General features: G+C 35.8%; 1 protein-coding gene across 4 annotated transcripts in view; it reads right to left on the bottom strand.

Moving 5' to 3' along the window:
• Positions 1-23,518, bottom strand: part of STK26 (serine/threonine kinase 26) — a 58,230-nt gene that overhangs the window by 24,238 nt on the left and 10,474 nt on the right. The window lies entirely within an intron of this gene.

Below are 23,518 nucleotides of genomic sequence, written 5' to 3' on the forward strand. Positions count from 1 at the left end.
TCCAGTCTGGGCGACCGAGTGAGACTCAAAAAAAAAAAAAAAAAAAAGAAAGAAAGAAAAGAAAAGGATTGGCAATAGTGGGGAACTACCCCGGGGGGAGGGGGGTGAGGGATTGGCAGTAGCGGGAAACTGCCAAGGGAGGGCGGCACACCTCATCAACGAGAGTACCTGCATAACGAACATTTGCATACCTAACCCTGAATTGTACCCCACATCTTTTTTTTTTTTTTTTTTTGAGTTGGAGTCTCACTCTTGTCACCTAGACTGGAGTGCAGTGGCCGCTCCCGGCCACCGCAGCTTCGACCTGCTGGGCTCCGGCGATCCTTCCGCCTCAGCCTTCCGAGTAGCCGGAATTACAGGCGCGTGCTACCATACCTGGCTGATTTATTTTTTACTTATTGTAGAGATGAGGTCTCGCTGCCCAGGCAGGTCTCAAACCCGCAGGCTCAGGCAGTCCAATCACCTCAGCCTCCCAAAGGCGTGGGATTACAGGCTGAGCCACTGAGCCCGGCTGTATCCCACATCTTTAAAAAATTTAAAAAAAGAAATTAGGAAATTAGACTACACAATAAAGTGAAATTTTTTAAACAAACAAAAAATGCCGCTGATTATACACAGTTCACACATTAATGCAAATATTGCATAGTGAGAAAACATCTAACCTAAGCTAAAGTGAATCATTTAAAATTCTAACATTCTGCCAATATCACCTTTGAACTTTCCTTGTCTGGATCCAACTCGGATATCTCAATTACTTCAACTACACTTCCAAACCAGCATCTAAACAACACAGAGCACAAAAGACTTCAGGTTTTATAAGTTTTTAAAATTTTTTTCTTTACTTGGTATTCTATCTATTTGTAATGGGTCTCAGGTAGTGAACACTGTATTCCATAGGTAACTTCTGAACCCTAATCTCCCTTCCCCTCCTCCCTTATTGGTATCCCTGGTGTCTATTATTTCCATCTTTGTGACCCTTTAGCTCCCACATCTTAGTGAAAACATGTGGTGTTTGGTTTTCTATTTCTGAGTCAGTTCACTTAGGATGATTTATCTCCAGCTCCACCCGTGTTGCTATAAAGGACATGATTTAATTTGTTATGGCTGTGCAGTATTCCATGGTGTATATATACCACATTTTCTTTATCCAATCAGTTGTTGGTGGGCACTTAGATTGGTTCCATGATTTTGCTACTGTGAAAAGTGAACTAGAAGTTACTTTTTCAAAAGCCTATTTTAATTTTTTTTAATAAAAAAAAATTTTTATTATAGAGATGTGGGGTACAAGTAACTCAAGTAATGATGGTCATCATTAATAAGTCAAAAAACAACCTGCTGGCACGGGTGTGGAGAAAAGGGAACACTTCTACACTGTTGGTGGGAGTGCAAGCTAGTTCAACCTCTACGGAAAGCAGTACGGCAATTCCTAAAAGTACTAAAACTTGACCTTCCATACGATCCAGCAATCCCTCTCCTGGGAATATACCCTGAGGAACATAAATCATTCTACCAAAAATACATCCACACACGCATGTATACAGCCACACTATTCACAATAGCAAAAACATGGGAGCAACCATACTGCCAATCAAAAGCGGACTAAAGAAAATGTGGTACATATCCACGATGGAGTATTACGCAGCCATAAAGATGATACATAAACTCATATTGATGAAGATACACTGCTGATCAAATAGAAACCCAAGATTTCCAATCCCTCTGTAAAAGCACTCTATTAAATTATATTTAAGTGCTTTATTAGTCAAAAACTTTAGAGTTCTTCAAAATATAGGGGTTTGCTGCTAGTTCTGGTGAGCTATCAATATCTAATTTGTCAATTGGACCTAGAACATCTGTTCATTTACTACAATTTTACAAGAGTCACTTCATCTTCAATTTCAGGAAATAATTATGGAGTTAGTATGTCCATTATCGCTTCCTTTTTAGACAGAGGACATTAAAGTGCATTTTTTTTCCTTATCAAGTTCTTCGCACCATGCTCACCAAATAGATACACTACTACTCCAGTAAACTGCTTCCTTTTGAGGTAACTTCAAAACTTAGGACTGCTTTTAAATAATTTCATCAAGTTCTCTTTTCACAAAGCCTAAAATACAGTTTGCGCATGACTTGTTTACCTTATAAGCTTCCCCGTTCTCCTTGATTGGATATTTTCCCATAACTCAAAATTGTACTTTTCATGTGGTATTATCTGATATTGCAAGCTACTTGTGTATCCTCATCCACCTCCAGTACCCACATGGAACAAATACATCTTGAGCTTCCCATATGGGCTTTTAAAAATAGTTTAGTCTTTCAGTAGGTTGCAAATGCATTTGTAATGCTCACACTTTGTTATGATATCTTCTAAAAAATGTGAGTGCCATCATTACTGATTTCCTCAGTGTCCTCATTTACCAAAACAGTGTACTTCATTGTGATTATTGTTACATAGAGGCTAACCCACAGTTATCTCTTCCTATTTTTGCTGATAGTTCTTGGTTCTGTAGTATTTTGTGGCAAAAATACCTACCAAATAGCTTGGCGATGGGTTCACTTCCCTATACCTTCCTAAATTCAGTGGACTTGGAAAAAAAGTAAAAATGAATCTTTCAGTTTTTTGATACAGCTACAAAACAATTCTAAAATTTGAAAATACATCATTGATTAAAAATACATAGTATGTACTTTACGACAACATACTCTGGGAAATGTGTGTATTCATTAACTATATAATAAGAAACTTCTATTGTTAAGAAACAAAAATTAAATCCCAATCTTCCTTAATTAGTATTTTAAAAGGATTTGACTGAAACACTCAACCCCAGAAAGGATACAGTTGTTCCTTGCTTTCTACAATAAATGGGTTCTTACAAATATGTAAACCAAAAATTTAAAAACCAAGTCACATTTTCATTTTGGAGAAGCACTGAAGTAAATCCTAATCCATGAATATAGTTTCAGATTTAAATCGAGGAATAGCAAGTTGGAGACAGAAAGAGAGAAAGACCCTTCATTTACACAATGCTTGCACTTCCTACTCTTTTATTTTGCATCTGAAATTTCTCATGCAAAACACCAACTTTCAGAGTTGACAGAATCATGAAAACAACTTTTCACTATTATAACCTCACTTCTCTAACTATCTGAGGAATAGAGATCCCTTCCCCATTTACCAATCTGGAATCCCAGATAGATAATGCCCAAATTCTAATTCCCCCTTTATCATCTTAAACCAAAGTCCTAAATCACTGTTAAGACAGATTTCCTTCCTGTTTTTAATACAAGGGCAAATATCAAGTAAATAAATGGTAAACATCTTAAGTACTTCCATTAAATACTACCTATATAAAGAGTCTAGTTTGCCCCATCATTCCCATTGTGTTTTGGAGTCTCTAAGAGAAGTCATCTCCTTCTCCATTCAAATATTCTTTCAAGAATATCAAAATTTCTAAATCTTTCTTATTTGTACCGCAAAACTACAATTTACTACTAAATCTGTGTTTGCATTATTTTCTCGAAGCTGTAGTCTGGGAAAGACCTCTAAGTTCTGGAGCAGCAAATAGGAGACACTGCTAAATAATCTCATGTTGACTTACAACTAATGGCAGACAATTTCTACATGTCCCACAAAAAAATGGGTCTGTGAAAATGAAAACCTCACAGATCCGCCTCCTGAGGACATTCATATTATTCCTTGACCTGCTTTACCTGTTCTTCAGCTTATAATACACTGATACAAATTTAAGACTTAGACAGGAGGTACCATTATCACTAAAATAACAAAAACAACAAAAACCATTTAGTATAGAAACACTCTCAGGAAGTTCAAAAGGAAGAAATGTAAGGTGATCATTTTGCTTGTCTCCGGAGGCAGATGGAAGAATGGAAGAAGTCTCCTCAGACACATAAAACACAGAAATGGAAGGGTGGAAGAACTCTTAAAGGTTCTGTAAGTACTTCCCAATCCTGGTTGTATGTTAGAATTACCTGTATAACTTTAAAAATGTAGATATTTGTGCCTCAGCCTCAAACTACTGATTTAGACTCTCTGAGATTGGGGCCCTGCAAACAGTATTTTTTAAAAAGAACCCCAGACCAGAGTGGTGCTTCACACCTGTAATCCCAGCACTTTGAGAGGTGAAGGCAAGAGGACTGCCTGAGTCCAGGGGTTTGAGACCAGCCTGGGCAACTTGGTGAGAACTCATCGCCACAGTAAAGTTTTTTAAAGCGCCCCAAACAATTCCTATGTAGTCATTTTGGCTTCAGTCTTGAGACTGGCATTTGGGAACCACTAAGCAGACAAATGTGAAATTTGTATTCTTGATTATAGGGAACTCTTTATCCCTACTTTTCCTGGGCAAACGTATGGGTGTCACCTAGTTCTATGTGAAAGTGAATAACTTGGAGATTAAAATAAAACCAAGAAGACTTTGGTATTTACTATACATACCTATGTTTTAAAAATGAAGTCTAAGGACATGCCTCTAAAATTAATACAGTTGACTCTTGAATAACATGGGTTGTTCTGCGCATATTCACTTATATGCAGATATTTTTCAGCCAAACACAGATGGAAAATAAAGGAAACTCACATTATAGGGAAGGCTGACTTTTCATATACCCAATTCCACAGGGCTGACTGCATGGCTTGAGTATGCATGGCTTTTGTTATAAATGGGAGGTAGAGTCCTGGAACCACGCCAATGGACAACTGTACTTATCCTCAAGACTAGAAGCACAATATTTGTCAAAACACAAGCAATATATCCCATACTCTTTGTATACATATTCTTAAACATTGTTTTTAACCAATATAGTCTATGTATAGTCTATAGGGTATATAATCGATTCGATGTGATGGATGACAGAGTTTGGGGGATAACACCTAACACTAATGAAGGGTAAAAGTTTAGGTTTAGTTAGTAGAAAACGAGTCCAAGCTGTGGAGGGGACATTAGGAATAGGTGGCCAGGGGAAACAAGAAAATTGTAGACAAATTTATGATTAGCCTTGAGGTTCTAGGAGAGTGGAGACCTGGAGAGCCAGAGGTGGAATAGAATCAAAGGTAAAGAATCTATCTCTGAACTAGCTAAGACACGTCCCCCTCACCCCCAGTCTAGGACTAAAAGTGAAAATATGATAAGATTTAAGGAAGAGAAGGTAGATTTCTCATAGGATTTAATCAGGAAGGGTTGAACTCAGGTGTGCTGAAAGAAACTTCCAGAACCAAGAACCAAACTGAGCAAGGTTGAACTGTTTTGCACTTGCCTTCCTCCCTTAATAAAGCTCATGCTATGAATGTTCTCAGCTATAAAACGGCTTTTTGCACTTTACAAAGACTAGCCTGTGTGTAGGCCTCTCAGTGACTCACTGATAAAGAGGGGTATTACAGGAAATGATGAGCAAAGAATGTGCTAATGATATCAAAGCTTGAAATGGAATATTTCTTACTTCCTTCAAATCCTCAAGTGGGCACACCAGGAGTGACGTGCAATGAACACAAGGTGTCCTGCCAATCACAAAGAGTAACTAAGAAAAATGCACCTAATTAACTACGTATTTAAATTGCCCAAATTAGTTCTCTAAAGCTAGAGATGAAGTATTTTTGTGGATTACTCCCAGTCTATACTATTTCCTGTCATATAACAAGTGGAATGCATATAAATAAAAGTCATTCTCTAGGGGCTTCATGAGCCTCAAATTAAATCACCATTCTATTATGATGCCTTTGTTAAGACTTTTCACTTGTCTTATGAACATTGCCTAAAAAGTTTGTTGAGTGTTTCCTAAGCAAGATATTGTCATAAAAAGAAAAAGATTTCAAATCAATAGCCATATACTTCTCAACACTGAGTTCAAGACCACAGGACATTATCTTCTTAAAGTGCCAGATATGATCCAAGTACAACTGACTTCTCCCTCAGTCATGGGCTTTTAGAGCTGGAAAAAAATATATACGTCATTCAACCTAACTTCCTATCACCACTATCAACAACAAGCATTTATTGTATGCCTGTTGTGTGTTAGACTAATTCCACTAAATGGAAGCTATGAAATTTAAGGCCATTTATACCAAAATTATGGTAGAAGTACAGACTAAGAAGGGATACGAAGTTCTGGAATTAAAAGAATTAAAGAATCTTTTAGATGAGCAAGAAAGAACTTAGCAAACATCTTATCCAAAATCTATTTTTACAGGGAGAAAACTGTGGACTAAAGAGGTTATAAATTGTTAAAAGATATAAGGTAGTTAACTAGTGGCAAAGCTCAAATTTGAACCCAGGTTTCCTAACTCATATGTCTAAACTTCTTTCACTACAGCCTGGATTTATTTGTAATTTAAACTATACTCTTTTGCTATAAAGCCAAAATTATTTTCCATCATACACAGATCACACAATTGCCCAATGTCTACTTTGTAATATTCCAACATTTAAATTATTTGAAAATGTTAAACTTAAAAAAAAATTTTAATCCTAGCACTTTGGGAGGCTGAGGCGAGTGGATTGCCTGAGCCCGGGGGTTCAAGACTAGCCCGGGCAACTTGGTGTGACCTTGTCTCTACAATAAATCAAAAATTAGCCAGGTGTGGTTGCGCATGCCTGCAGTTCTGGCGACTTGGAAGGCTGAGGTGGAATGATCCCTGGAGCCTAGCAGGTCAACTCTGGGGTGGCCGTGAGTGTGCCACTGCACTCCAGCCTGGGCGACAGAATGAGATTCCAACCCCCCCCCCCAAAAAAAGATTAAGCTCAAAATAAGACTTTCCTATTTTCCAAATGATGTAATTTTCTCTTTTGATTATTATTTTTAAATTAACAAAATTGTATGAATTTATCAGGTACTACATTGCTTTGCAATATACAGGATATACATTATAGAATGACTAAATCTAGCTTATTAACATATGCATTACCTCACACTTTTATTTTTTTGTGATGAAAACACTTAAAATCTACTCTGTTGGTAATTTTCAAAAAAACAATAGATTGTTATTAACTATAGTTACCATGTTGTACAATAGATTTCTTGAATTTATTCCTCCTAACTGAAATTTTGTTTCCTTTGACCAATCATTTGCAACAACATGGATGAATCTGGAAGACATTATGTTAAGTGAAATAAGCCAGGCACAGAAAGACAAATAGCACATGATCCCACTCATATGTGAAAATCTGAAAAAGTTGATCTCAGTCAAGTAGAGTAGAATGGTGGTTACCCAGCTGGAGAAGCTGGGGGTGTGAGAAGAATTAGAGAGATGTTGGTCCAAATGATATAATTTATTATGATTTTTGAACTACTGTGCAATTAATTGGCTCCTGTACATATGCACAACTACCAAATAGTTCATACTTAATCTTTAAAAAAAGTGATCTGTAAGTAATGTTGACTTTTTGGCAAGGTTACTATACTCAGCTCATTTTTTTCCCATGTCACTAACTAACCTGGAATGGGTAGCCTCTAGAGTGTGACAGGCAAAGTAGTAATGGTACTCCATATCATGGTTTCCATGGGATCCAATGTCAGGGAGCCAACAGCTCCAATTCCAGCTTTATCAGTGATTTGTTGTAGACTTCAGTAACCCTTAATACTAAAGTTTTCAAGTCTGCTCATAAAAAAGACCCACAAATTGGTGAAATTGTCCAGGAATAAAAATATTATTTACCATCAACTGTTAATTTTGTGCTAGGTTTTATGCAGATCAAGAGTTGTTCAAGTAACCGTGTGAATGTTTAGATTACTTTAATAATGAGAAGGATAAAACAAACTCCTCATAAATTTTTCTAAATCTTTGAAGAATGTGATGTTAGCAGAGTATTTTTTTTAACTCTGCACAACCTCAGGTTCATATTACAAGCTATCTGATAAAATTTTATGGAATTCTTAAGAGGTCTCTGTGATTTATGTTTTCAAGTGAAATACTTAGCTTCACTGTATTTTGCCTATGACAGAATAAGAACTAAGATAAAATTAAGTATGCCTAGATATGTTTTAAATTAAACATGAACAATTTGGCTTGAGGTCAAATTTCTTTATGTAGACAGTTGTTTAAGTTGGTATTTCCATGTTTATAAGAGCTTAAAATATTTAACTAAGTGTATAAAGAAAATGTTCTTAGATCACCTATTTTTATGATGTACTTACAGTTTTACATTTCTCTCCAAGTGTATTATAACTCGCCTTTGCAACATAAAGTAGCAGTCAAATTGCCAGATTTTATGTGTATGCAATGAGATAAATGAAATGTAGTCAGAAATGTCGTTACATCAACCCTGGACTTCCCTGTGGTCCTCAGGCAGCATTTTATCAACTCACAGTTGAGTCCGTGTCTTTAGCCACGCACTTAAAAGGCAGTTTTGAGATGAACTGCAACCCTGGTCTTAATGGCAAAGCATAACGTCAAAGGTCTCACACACGGTATTATTTTGTACTTTTAAGGCAATTGTTTAAACTTTCAGCAATATTGTACATAGCAAGAAGAAAAATGTGTTCATAAGGCAGAAATAAAATTAAACTTATAAGTACTTTTTCATCTTCCCTTTATTTTATTATTCCTATTTTTAAATGCATCTCATTAGTAAAAATACTTAGGATGCAAATATTTTAGTAAAGGATAACTTCATTACAATTATTACAAAAGGTTTTGACACAGCTGTATGAATAACAAAGCAGTTTGAGGAGTTTCTCCTGATTAATAATTTTGAGACTACTTCATCTTTAAGAGCAAAAGAATAATTGATCATATTCCTTCATCTTAATTTCTCTTACTCAGGAGAAGATAGGAGAAGAGCTTCCTCCACTTCCTAACTTGCATTCTTCACTTTACCCCATCTCAGATGAGAGGAAAAGAAAAAAAAGCAAGCAGGACACATTCTGGGATGTGAAGGATGCAGTTCTTTTCATGTTTGTAAGACAATTCAATGTACAATTGGGTAAAGAAGAATGAGACATTTATTTTATCCTATCGTCACTTTACCACATACTACATTTTTCCAAAGAAAAATGAAAAACAGAAAAACAGAGAAGAAATTTAACCATAATTTCCCGTCTTAGAAATCCTCAAGCAGGAACCAAAGTTATAATATAGGCAGCACTTTTATTGGCTCCATTTTCCAGATGTGGAGGTCTTCATGTTCCTGTTATTTTAACTGAGAGTGGAAATGTCAGATTATTTTGTTTAGCCAGGTAAATCATCTCTGGATCCGAGCCCTCTTAAATTAAAGGAAATAACTAATTTTGTCTTTTTTACTGACTCTCTGGGATCTGAAGTTCCCTTAAACCTTTAATTATATCCATGGGGAAGGGGAAGGAAACATCCTGCAAACAATCACATTCTTTGCTCAATAAACCAAAAGTCAAGGCTATCATCACAATAAATGCTGGATGCAAATTCCATTGCATCATTTAGCTCATTCCTCTCTGACCTTACAGCCATTCCAAAGGAAAAAGGAGGTCTGGTTTCTCATAAGTAGTACAGGGGTGAAGAGAGCAGAGAGGTCAGGCAAAACTGGCTTAATTTTGCTTATCCCGGAAATTACAAGAAATAAGTGATTAAATGTCAGCTTCAACATTTGTATAATGAGGGAGAGAGAGGTAGACTTGATCTTTAATCTCTCACAGTTCTGAAGCTGTGTGAATCCGTGAAGTATTAGAAGCAAAATTCCTTGTTCCCCTCCCTTTATCACTCGGAGTTGCCAACCCTAGTTTTGAAACAAAGTAATGAATGAATTGACATTGGCCATGTGGCCGAGTCTATAACAGTACACAATAGCTCAAATGAAAAGTATATCTTTCCAGTGAGAAATTCAGAATCGCTAGTAGCCTGCATTCAAGCCCCAATGCCCTAATGCTGTAATTAGGCCTAGAAGCCAAGGATAGATAAAGAGTAGCAGAGTAAGTACTGCTCAGATTGATCTCTCACCCCTCACACTGACCATGTCCTATCATAGACGAGTGTCTGTCCCCAAGGAAGTCAAGGGAAGTCAGAAGTTCAGCTTACACGGACCTAAGGTTCCATTAGCCTTCCTCTCCTGTAATTGTGAAGTAAATTCACTCAGAAAGTAAACTAGTAGTCAGAAAGTAACACAGTTAAACTCAACCACATATATAGAACTTGCACATCCAACAAAACTAAGTGCCCAACCTGGAAAATTCCAGGGACGTATTACCTTATCTCAAGCCCAATGCTTCAGTAGGTAGTAGTTTAGACATATAAACTTAAATGCAATGCTCCATTAGAGAATGATTCTATTTTAAAATTTTTGAGCCTTTGATTTATGCCATTTTGTCAGTCTACACTACCCTGCCTCTCCTTCTCCATCTCTGAAAATTCTAGAATCTTTAATTTCAAAGAAAACACACCTTCCCAATGCCCTGGGGGAACCTGATTAACCAAATAGAATCCATTGCTTCATCCTCTGCCCTTCCACAGGCCTTTACTTGGTACTTCCATTAGAACACACATTTTTCACCATTTGCATTCTTTCACATTGCCATGACTTTTCTATTTTCAACAGTGAGCTCATTATGGATAGGTCTCTGTCTTATTCAGCATCATGTATCTTCACAGTATCTAGCACAGCGCTTTTTATACTGTGGCCCTTAGATGGCTGCAGGGTATTTACTTGAGGGACCTACTAAGAGGAAACCTTTGGCATAAGGTTATCTTTTCATTTGCAATTTGATTTCTGACTTTCGGTGCAAGGAAGATTATATTCAAATAAACTTAAGGATGTTAAAAATAGGTATGACATTTTAAGCCAACCCCTAACCTCACATGTGAATAACAACTTTCCTAAGTGACCACTTTTGAGATTTTTTTTCTTTCAGCTGGAGAGAGCTCATTAGGTTGCAAAATAACAATTCTTGAAATAATATGGAGTTATACCCAAAGAATTGGCAGTAGCCACACACACACACAAGGATGCCTATCAGTAGTATATACAAATCTGATTCTAGAAGCACATCAAGCAATCACTATTAACCAGAGCCACACGACTACTGTATGTCCTGGAGCATCTAGGGTGATTTCATTCTCTAATATAGAGAATAGAGGTCTTGAAGAGCCACAGTCTGCATATCACTCTGTTGTATATTTCTTTTAATTTAGTTGGGATAAACACATATAGGAATACATAATTCAACCAGGGAACAGGTTTAACCATAAGCATTAATGTTAAAGTTAAAGGGATTATTACTGACTAGACAGGATGTTACATAAATATGGTCTGGGATTAACAACAAGCCCTAACTATAAAATATTTATTTGGAAGGAGGAAAAAGGTCATAAAAAGGAGGAAAAAGGAAGACAAAGATTCTGTTAATATAGAAATGATAAAACAGGTATCCTAATTTATTCAGACCATTATTTAATCAAGCCTGTACAAGACACTTTAAAGTGATGGGCACTGAGAGCTTCATTTTATGCTACTCATATTCGAGGGAAAAATAAAAGGATGTCGTTCTAGTACTTTCAGAAATAAACACCTTTGGTTAGAATCCAAGGCAGCGGTCCCTTATAGCAAATATCGAACTATCATGGGTAATGTTATGGTGAATCTTTAGCACGCTTATTAAAATGCATTGGATTAAAACAAAATTGATTTGCTCACTGCCTATCTTTCTTCTAGATGTGGAACTCCAATTAAAATCAATAGGTTTGAAGCTTGTAAGCACAGCACTAAATTATTAACACCATGAGTTCTTTCAGAAAATTAACAGATTGAAAAAGTGGAATTTTACGTAGACGTACCTTTTCATTCTTAATGAGAAAGTGGCTGCAGAATAATTTCCTTCTAACATTTCCCTCCTCAATCAAATCTATACTCTGAACGAATTTAATCAAATAGATTTGCAAAGAGTTACCCAATGGAATCTTAGGACTAAGGAAAATTATCTCTTGAGTCTTTCTAGCTTTTTTTATGATCACAAGAAAATGATACCGACGGCATGACGGCATCAATAGTAAATAATTTTAATCTTGGCAAATACTAAGAATGGTGCAGAGAGGAGATTGCAGAATACTTTAAAAGAATGATCTTTAATATTTTTAACAATCTACTTTTCATTTCCCCAAAATGAAAAATATCATCAGAGTGTGTTTAGGTATGTGTATACGTGTGCAGGGCTAAACAAATGCTTACTGTTCGTCGTTTATATCCCATTTACTTCTTTAAAAAGTTTGGAACAGTGCATTAGCAAATAAGATACTCTCAAAAACCAAGTAAAATGGTGAATTTGTATGTATGTATAAAATAATCGTACCTGAAAGCCTAAGCTAAGAAGAGCTATTACATTAGTTAGCGTTGCACTGGACACCATTATATATTCAATATATATGAGAACGTAGCTTATATTAAGGAGAAAGGGTCTGAATTTCAGCATTCTTGCTGACAATAATTTTATTATCATTATCCCCTCTGCAGGGGGAGTACCATTCATTTGGGGAAAACAGCCTTAAATATTGCCATATTTCCATCTTCACAAAAAAATTTCAGCTTAGAAGACAATTCTACTTTTTGTGGTGAATTAATCTCCTCTTGAAGTTTCCAAGTTTTCCTGAATTAAAATTTCTCAAACCTATCCTCATCCTACCCCATACCCCATTGTCCCCATTGTCAATAGCACTTGTGAATATCCTAATCCCTGTTCCTACAGGTACACAGCCACCAGTTTTTACACCCATTGGTTTGTGCTGACATTGCTGACATTACCGAAGCACAAATTAAATGTTTAGCAAATTAAATGCTCAAATAAAAGGGCAAATGCTCCTGAAATTATGAGATAGCTACTAATGAGCTGAACCTTTTAATTTTAACAAAAACCATTTTAAACATGAAGCTGTTTCCATGTTCTTCACACAAACACGACTGATAAGATAATATATACCAAAGTAAATACAAAGCATTTTATTAGTTGAAATTTATAGTCCTTGTCTATTTAGCAATCAATTTAACAAAACGGTAATTCTCCAATTAGGATAATCAACACCCAGTACCAAATCTGAATACACTTACAAAAGCTGTTTTTTTCCTTTTAAAAAAATGCTATTATAGTCTGTTTAGGAAATTTAAAGAGTGATAAGATTTTAACACTGGAAATAATCCTTGTAAAATACTTGGTTTTTTAAACTTTATAGTGAGTGATTTCTAGCTGGGGGTGACATGGGGAAAGCAATGACAAACAAGTAACCTCAGGATGGAGATAAACGACAAAGTTCCTTAATTAGTTCTTGAATTGTCATAGCTTAAATAAGCTTGATGAGCAATCTGAAGTAATTAAAATGCTTTGAACAGTGTCTATCCAGAAAGAACTGCTATGTACTGCTCGAGCTGACTTGTATCCTATCATTTTACAACCCTAACTAGAAAGTGCTATTCACCAAACAAATCCTCACTGCCCACCCCAAAAGGACTTATAAAACATTTTGAAAAACACTACCTTAGAACTCCTTTTGTTCTTTTGTGCCTTGGCTAATCTCACTCCCTCCCTCTCTTTCCCCTCTTCACACCGGGTCTTCAAGCCAGCTCAGCTACCCAGCACTGCCTTTCCTGACCATCTCAGCATCCTGGCTTGACTCATCTTTCCTCAGAATTTCTGGTCAGGCTAGTAGGGAGCCGCTGAAAGCTTTCAGCAGATGAGTGAAAAAAATAAAGGCTGTGTTTCAGGTAACTCTATCATGTCTGCACGCAGCCTCGAGTTGACTTAGTGACAAAAGAATGGCGTGACAAAAGAAGAGATGATGTCTGACATTTTTCTGGAAAAAATGCTGATAGAACTTCAAAATTAATTGAATATGGAAGTAAAGAAAATCAGCAGCAAATTACAAATAATATCTGCTGGTCTTTTATTCCTCTTGATAATTTTGTGGTTTACCAATATATGTTTTATGGCAGATGGCACCTCCCCCGCTAAACCAAACAGTTAAGTGGCATTGGTAGGGCCTGATTATTTCATATGCTATGATCTAATAATTTTAATGCATTTTTTGATTAAGTATTATTCTCCTTACTGCTGACAAGGTACCTGAGATGTTAATTGTAGGTTGAAGACACTTACTCAGTACAAGGAGGAAACAAATATGATTGTAGCTGACACTTAACACTCACACTATTCACTTTCTTTTCTAATAGATGTGGTCATTTAATTTAAAATACTGATAAAAGCAATTATATTATTCCCTTATATTACCTTATAAAAATTCACCCACTTTTCTTTCTCTAGAAACTGAGAAAAATATTAAAATCTATCTGTACACAAACACATACACACAATTTATCACCCATTGTCATTACCAATACAACTTTCTATATAATTCAATGATCAAAATTTATCTCTAAAAATTAAACAGAAATAGATCTACCTATTGACTATGATCTGAGGTCTTTCTTTGAATTTAGCATCACTATAATGGGACCAGTATACAAGTTAGTTACCTTAGCAGAGAGAAAAACTTTTCTATTATCACACTATATCTGTAACCTCAGTGAAAATACTGTACAATGCATCTTTTCTTTAGACAAGCAATTCTCAATGGGATTCAACGCCCTAAGGCAGGGGTTGGCAAATCTTTTTTGTAAAGGGCAGATAGGCTTTGTTGATTAGGTACACTTTGCCATCTCTGAGTCTCTATCACATCTTTCTTTTTTTTTTTTTTTAACAACTCTTAAAACATGTAAAAAATATTTTTAGTTTGTAGGCTATATGCAACCAGGCTATAGGCAGAATCTGTTCCTTGGCTGTAGTTTAACCACTGACCTAAGGAATCATTCATTGTATGTAATAAATTAACTGCTCTCTGGTGCACCTAGAATTGGGCTTCATTGTATGCCCTTCCCGGGTTAACTGAGAAAATAATAACTCAAAATCATTTTCTGTTTTATAGTTTAGATGAGAAAATCTGGCTGAAAAAGGCGACATTACTGCAAGATGGTGAATGATCATTATTGTCAAAAATACAGACAGCCAAAAATATTGACTAAGGAGAACTTAAAAATCCAAAATTTTAGAAAACTTTCCTTTTGTCCAAAGCATACGCCAAACATTATAGCCTTACCACCTCTTAACAGAAAATAAATTACACATAGTAAAAACATAATTACACATTAATTGCCTCTGTAGAAAATTAATTACGTCTAATTCAAAATTTGCTTGGAATGAGTACCCGATCCCTTTGAAATATAAATAGTTGTGTGTGCCTTATCTTTTACAAATAATAACCTAGTCCCAACTCTTGATCAGAATTTCCTAAACACAGTTTTAGAGCTTAAGGGTTACCTATACAATCCTCTCACTTTACATTTGCAGAGAGGCATGCAGGTGCTATTTCATGGTATAGTGGAATGGAATACACTACATTCTTCATTCATTCTAGTAATTAGAAGGGAACAATTTAATTCCCTACCAGGAAAAAACATCAAATTCTCAAGCTCTGGAGCCACTTGACCATATTAAATATTATTTCACAATGAACAGATCATGTTTTCAACTAAAGGAGTTATACAGATTAATGCAGAATTCAAACATGTAGGTGGACAAAGGAAAATAACTGTCTATATCCTGGAGGTCTGAGAGGGGGCTGCAATCCCTAGGCATAAAAAAGCATTTTTTAAAAGTATAAAAACATTTATGCCTTTTTAATTAAAAGTCAATAATAGAAACAATACAGTATTTAGTGTTCATAAGTGTTCTTAGAGAAAAATAATTGGACTACTAGTATTTAGAACTCTTCTCTTAGCCAAAATATACATCAAGTGGTACTAAAAAGTCATTAGGCAAACTTATTTTAAAGTACATCTGAGATGCTACTCAGCCTTGAAATGCTCTAAAGAACTGTTTTAATCATCCCCTGAGGGACACCTTTAATGCCAGAACCTACTGGAAAAGTAACAATGATATTAAGTCCAGTCATTTGAACGTGAGACTTCTTCTCTTTAGCCCCCCCCCCCAAATAGCAGTCCAAATTAGCCAAATAAAATCCAATTATATTCTGGCATTTCTCCTTATCAATGAAAAGTATTCATTTTGGATACAGAGGGGGGAAAAGCCACCCCTCAAATAGCTACAAGTGTCTAGAAACAATTTACTGGCTCAATATACATGTTACCAAAATTGCACATCTTAAATAGAAAACAGCTGAAATTACCATCCACATTATGTGAGCTCTTTCCCCTCATCTTTCACAAGCTTTTTGCCAACCAAAACGACTCTTTAAACATTTTCTTGCCATAGCAAATTAATTATGTAAATACAACTTTTATCAAAGAAGACACAAACAACAAGAATAAAATGAATTACTATTACCTCCCCAATTTCCTTTTCTGTTAGCTTTTTCTCCTCTCTGCAGAAAGTAGAGAAATTTCCCATTCTGAAAAAAATATGGAAAGAATTTCCAATCTTTAAAGCAAAAGACTACTTTTTCCTTTCCTTGGAAAGACTGTTGTTCTGTTCTTCCAGAGTCCAACACCTTTTCCCTCACCTATATTTTCTGTTTGCTCATGAGGCAGCAGTAATCCTCTGGTATTATGAAATTCTACCTTCCCTAAGCAGGGTTTACACTGCAGCCTCCAAAAACGATGTCTGAACCTCAGCAGATAGAAGATCCATAGCAACAGCGGTAATAGTTTTTTTCACTTGCTATTACCAGAAATCACAGTCCAAAAAGACGACCATGGAGGTGTCACCTATGCTAAAACCTCAAAATTGATTCATTATTTAACTAGTTGAATCCCACGTTTTCATTTTATGTGCCCTTTGAGAAGCCTGTGACAGAGTAAAAAAGATCTTTCAGTGACAGTCACCGTTTTTCATGAAGAGATAAATAGTTAAAAAAAAAAAGAAGCAGCTCTCTGGTTACAAGATTTTGTTTGTCACAGAAACAGAATCTAATGCCTGGTACTCTCCATTCCCTATCGCCTTAGAATCTATAGTGTGAAGTACCTATAACAATTATAGCTTCAAAATAAGAGTTTAGACAATAAAGACAAGTTTCTGTTAACTAGAAGTCATTTGTATACTGCCCACATATATCTGATTTTACTAACAGGTAAACACATTTGTATTTATTGAAAGTCTTTCCTTTAATGCAACGATTCTCTGTAAGACTATTCTATGGAAGAAATTAAGCAGAGAATTGGAAATCTTGATAAATATAATCCTAGGTAATGTTCAATTCAATTCTCATTCACTAAAACTGCTTAACACTGGTATTGAATTTCATTAAAAGTCATTTCCCATATTCTGTACCCTGTATGGAATAGACTGCTGTGAGTTCAATTTCTTCAAGAATATTAAGAGTTTAAATATCAAAGGCAGAAATAACTAGCTACAATAAAAGTGCAACATGTGTCACAACAAAAGTGCAACACGTGTAAAATCCTGATAGCTCCATTATGTATTTAGACACAGGTAAATATCCACATACGTTTTCGCCTTCAAGCAAATGAGGTTGTAAATGAGGTAAAGAATCCCATACATTTTCCATAATTTTTAATATAAAATATTTAGAAAGCCCATGAATACCACAATTTTTACTGAATACATATTTTGCATACATTTTACTTCTTTTTATACACATACCTTCTTAAATGACACTGTCAAATAATATTTTTCTGCTTGAACTTAGTGACCATCCCATCTTTTACCCATATTTATTTTGACAATACATTCTTCTACTTTTTAAAAACAGTTACAGCTACAGTTGGTACAGTTGATTAAAAACTTTATAAGCAAATGTTGTCTTGTGTTTTGAATAGATAAAAAGTATTTCCAAACGTAAATATACTTCATGTGCAATACACACTGCATGTATATATCCATCCATCCACCCATCTGACTGCCATTTTTCTCCAATAAAAACTTAATTTACCAACCAGAATAATGAAAAAATGGGTCACAAAAGTAAGTAACCTGAAAAAGAAGCAGCTACCTAAGAAGCGTGAGGTACAAGATAGACATATCAGATTTTTAAAAATTGTTTTATTATAGAGATGTGAGGTATAAGTGAGACAACATATCAGAATTTTTGCACCCAAATTTTATTCCCTAAAGGGGAAACAAGTCACCCGATGGGTCTACAGATGTATTCTAATAATAATTAAACATGACTTAAAATGTTTTTAAGATGATATAGCTTCATATGCTTTTGAGCATTTTCATTGGTGGCAAATCTTTGGTTCTGAAGGATGAATCGATTTTTGTTGGTTGTGCGTTCATTTTTAGAAACTAGCCACATGAGCACAAGGGTAGGATCAGCAGTTGCAGGGCACCGCTAGGAGAGGGAGAGAATGAGGAGGGTGGGGGCACGTGACAACACAAAGGATACCTGGTCCACTATCAGGGGGAGTGAGGGCCAGTTGCATACAACTAGTGCATACAGTCTACTTATGTAGTTAATTCTCACTTGTGTCTCACATCTCTATAATAAAAGATAAAACAAAGAAAACAAAAGAAAATCTGTTAACACTGTAAAATCTGTTCTCAGGTTAAAATAAAAGAAAGAAAGAAACTGAAAGAAATTTAGTTCCAAGGCTGCTGATGAGATAGGTAAATTAAGTTTGTTCACATTGTTTGGTGTTGGCAAACTCATTAAATAAGCCCTATTTATTTTTCTTATTTTCAGTTCTAATCCTTTGTTTGAATTCAACCCTGAGCTGTTCTACATGGCACCTGTTGGCAGATGGTAATATATTAATCTGACAGATATAGGGAATATTTTAGAGAGTGGAGAGGCCAGTTAGGAAGTGGTTTGATATTTCTTTAATGATTCAGAAATAACTTTCTCTCCCTTTAAGGGATTTACATACAAAACATGAGATAGCCAAACGCGCCGAAAGGAAAAAAACAAACAGCCCCATTAAAAAATGGGTAAAAGACATGAATAGACACTTTTCAAAAGAAGATATACGGACAGCCAACAGACACATGAAAAAGTGCTCAGCCTCACTCATCATCAGAGAAACACAAATCAAAACCATATTGAGATATCACCTAACCCCAGTAAGAATGGCCATCATTAATAAAACAAACAACAACAGATGCTGGCAAGGATGTGGAGAAAAGGGTACGCTTCTACACGGCTGGTGGGAATGCAAACTAGTGCAGCCTCTTTGGAAGACAGTGTGGCGGTTTCTGAAAGAAATAGAAATTGACCTTCCATATGACCCAGCAATTCCCCTACTGGGAATAAACCTGGAGGAACTCAAATCATTTTACAAAAAGGATACCTGCACACATATGTTTGTTGCAGCTCTATTCATAATAGCAAAAGCGTGGAACCAACCATGCTGCCCATTGAAGCTGGACTGGATTTTTAAAATGTGGTACATATACACAATGGAATATTATGCAGCCATAAAGGACAAACATATGGACTTTGCAGCAACTTGAGTGGATTTAGAGTTGATCATCTCAGTAATCTATCACAGAAACAAAGAACAGAGTACCATATGTTCTCACCCATAAGTGGATCTTGAACAATTATAATACTATAAGAAAGTGATTGGCAGTAGGGTGGGAAACTGTCAGGGGAGGGGGGTGGGATTGGCTGTTGAGGGAAATTGTTAGGGGAAGGAGGGACATACCTCATCAACAAGGGTACCTGCATAATCAATGTTTGTATACATAACCCTGAATTGTACCCCCCATCTTTATAATAATTTATTTAAAAACATGAGCTAGCTTTGGAATGTCATGATTGTGCATGTATTTATATATATATAAATATTATATATATCATATATATATATAATAGCAGCCAGAGATATTAAGTCTAGCTTGTTTTTTTTTTGAAGGGGTGGAAGGCACAGGGTAACAGTAGGGGAAGAGAGAGGAATTTTGAAAAAAAAAACAATGAATGTATCAAAATTGGAAAAGGTTTTAAAAATCTCTACTTTTAGGGAAAATATTACTACTTACTGGCATTTAAGATGCTGACATTTATTTCACTTTAGCCAAGTTGCATTTTTGCAACAATAAGCACAAATAGATTTCATGTTCTTAGTAAGTTTTGGCATTTGAAAATAAGAGCATTTACTGAGTTGCTTACTATAGTAAACACCTAACCACACTGAGCATGCTAACATAATTCCACAGGAAGTCTTTATTTGTCAGAATTTGACATCTAAATAGCTTATCCAGCCACAAGAAATTTAAAAAAATAAATACAACAAAATAAAATATTAAATCAATAAATAAAACCCGAAATACTTTACTTATCAGCACACTGGTGTCCATGATAATAATCATGAGGTTGTGGCCATTTTCTGTCAGAGTTGCAAGCCTATCTGGATCAAGGAAAACAGAACTCATGGGTGACAGTATGCTTTTGGAAGCTGTAGGACTTAACAGAAAATTGAGTTCCTCTTCTTGGAAAGATAATTGGAAATTTTGTTATTTTAATTTCTCACAATTTTATCTACTGTCTAGCCCCATGTAAGATTCTCCAATCTCCATTTTCTCTCCTCAACACATGTGTTACTAATTGTTCCTGCTTGAATGTGTGTGGCCAATACAACAAATTCAATATTTCTAAAAATGCACCCATTTTATTCCAAACTCAGCCATATTTTTTACTCTACTCTCCCATCCTGTTTCCCTTCTTCCCATATTCAATTAGTCACCAAAGTCTGTTGAAGCCTTCCTTAAGTGGTGCTCAGTGGTCCCTAGGAGAATAGAGCAGCTGGGAGCTCATTAGAAATGCCTGAACGATGCACATTTGTATACCTAACCCTTAACTGTACCCCACAATTTTATAATAAAAAATATATTTAAAAAAAAAGAAATGCAAATTCACCAACTCTACCCCAGACCAACTCAATCAGAAACTCTGGAGTTGGGGTTAAACCCTCCAGGTGCTCCTCATGCATGCTCAAGTGTGGCCATCACTGCCCTAATTCAAACCCTTATCAACCAAAGCCTCCAACCTTCCCCTATCTCCAACCTAGCCTGTTGGGTTGAAAGCCTAATGCAATCTTCCAAAACAAACAACACTGCTTCCATCATTTTCACTATCTTGCTAAAAAAAACAAAACAAAACTCCTTGTTATGGACTGAGTAAGGAATAAATGTCTCAATCTAGCATGTAAGGCCTTTTACAATCTGGCCCTAACACAGTTCATGCCAGTAGGTACCTACATCAAACTTATCTTATAGAAGGAGCCTTGTGTGTGTTTCTTTGTGACTATCTCCCACTCTTTCAAGGGTCTGTTCAAGGCTGCCTTGCCTAGAAGCAATGTGGTGAAGTATCAAAACATGAGTGTCTAGCATCAAGGTATTCTATTAAATGATAGTAGCCTTTCTTAGCCCAATCTTCCTTGAGATACTTCTACATCAGATCTATCTTATTTGGGGTTCATCAGTATTGCTCTACATTGTTATATTTCTAAATATGTAGGTGTCTAGTTACTCCGTAATATAAACTTCTTGAGGTCAGAAACTTTCTTCTACTTTTTGTATTTCAAAGACAGGCATCAAGCACTCTGTCCTGCACAAAGTAGGCCTTCCAAACTTTGGTGCTGATAGTTTTCTGGCTTGAATCAGACCCAGCAGTTTCACAAATACTTGGTGTGTAAAAACATAAAAGCTGGTTCACCACTGTCCAACTTGGGAAAGTCCAATACATTACCATTTACTGATAAGCACATAAGAAGGGGCAGAGCTAAGTTCAAACAAAGGATTTGAACTAAACTAGAGAAGCAAACAGGACCCTAATTAATGAGTTTGCTAAGCATTCTTCCCATGGGGTCAGTAGCACTTTAAAAGCATACATTTGAAATACGCTTCTTTCCCTGAGGCTGCCAGACACACTGACTATAGTCTCTTTAACCACAAGAGGTCAAAGTTCCATTTTCTGTCACCATACTTAGTAGCATGTGTGCATGCTTGCTGATTGGTTTCTTTTGTGCTTCTGCTTAAAGTTAAGGCAGGCAGCAGGAAATTGAGACCAGGGAGTTTAGAAATTTTCCCAGCTTTAGTGGGCAGCAATAATGTTGAGGCAGAGGCTTTGAAAATAAATTCTGACTTTATGATTATTGGCTCAGCTCCTCCCAAATTTTCTTGCATTAATAATTTATTCCCCACCTGATTATCTATATTGCCCATCCCTTCCCCACCACCCACTGCTCTGTTATTTATACTACAGTGCATCAAACAGTTAAGCCTAGCTTAATATACTGTAAAGTGATATGTCCCCAAGTCAATGGTTTAATGGAAAGCTGGGGGAGGGGTGGAGGGTTAAAAAGGCACTAACAGAACAACTCAAAAATGCATTTTCAAAGAAAAATCTGGATGCTTCTAGATGTCCTTGAAGTATTTCTTCCACCTGCCAAAATTCACTCCTAGGATTGTGTTACCAGCCACTATTGAAACCTGGTAGAGTAATTCACTAGATGCTTAGAAATTTCTTAACACATCTAGTGTGGTATGGATTTCAAATCCAGTAAAACTTCATTAAGTAGATACAGGGAAATTACCTCTATAATCTAAAGCAACTGTTATTCTTTGGTTAGACACCCTATTGTTCCGTAATAAACAAGTTAAAAAAATCCAGTGATGGTTGATTTGAACTCAACTCGTTTCAGTCCTTTGTATTCTAAGTTTATAGTGTTGTACAGATTTATTTTCCCCATTTTTTCATTAAGAGGTGAAAAGGGGAGAGGGAAAATTTAAAAATGCTACTAACAACACACAATCTCTGTTATAAGGATCACAAAGAAAGGTTGAAATATTTATCTGTAAACATTTTACCTGAGAAAATACAAAAACACAATTGCCTTGTGCACATTTTTGAAGTTACTTGACCAAAAAAAGAAAAATTGGACACATAAAAAATAATTAGAATATTTCAAACTCTTTTATCTAAGCTATCTACAAGTTTGTTTACTCTATGGACCAAAATTCTGTTCTAACTTTGCCAAACTATCCAAAGTTATGCCATAATAGTGGTTAATCTGATTATTTTAGGGCACAAATCATTCTAATCCATGATCCTATGATAAATGAAAGGCCAGAAGGCTGCTCGCGGGATAATGCTGGAGCAAGTCCAGAAAATGCTGAAGGGGAGTTCTCAGCAGTATCCTGTAGTTCTCTCTCCAATAAGGTATATGCTAGTGAGGGATGATGGGGAGAGCCAAGCAGGAACAGAGAAAGGCAGGATCTGTTCCATATATAGATTTTCCGGTTTCTCTGAATGTGTATATCAGGTGATTCCATTGAGTTACACAGGCTTTTGGGGAGGGACAACTAAAAGAATCATGGGTAGAGTTGGCCAACAACGTACTCTTAGTTTTATTTTTAAATCCAAATTTGAAGGCATTTTCCTATTTTTCATAGGATTGTTGAGAAGAGCTAGTTAACATCTTTAATAAATATTTGATTTCTACAAACTTGAATTCAAAGATGTGGTCCTTGCTATATAACACCTTAGTCTAAAATGGCAGATGACTAAGTGAGAAATGTACATAAGATCAGATCAAGAATGGCTAAAGAAAATGTGATATATATATATATTTACTGCAATACA

The sequence above is a fragment of the Carlito syrichta genome, unplaced genomic scaffold, assembly GCF_000164805.1.
Source record: "Carlito syrichta isolate Samal-C Ts95f unplaced genomic scaffold, Tarsius_syrichta-2.0.1 Scaffold309624, whole genome shotgun sequence".
Lineage (NCBI taxonomy): Eukaryota > Metazoa > Chordata > Mammalia > Primates > Tarsiidae > Carlito > Carlito syrichta.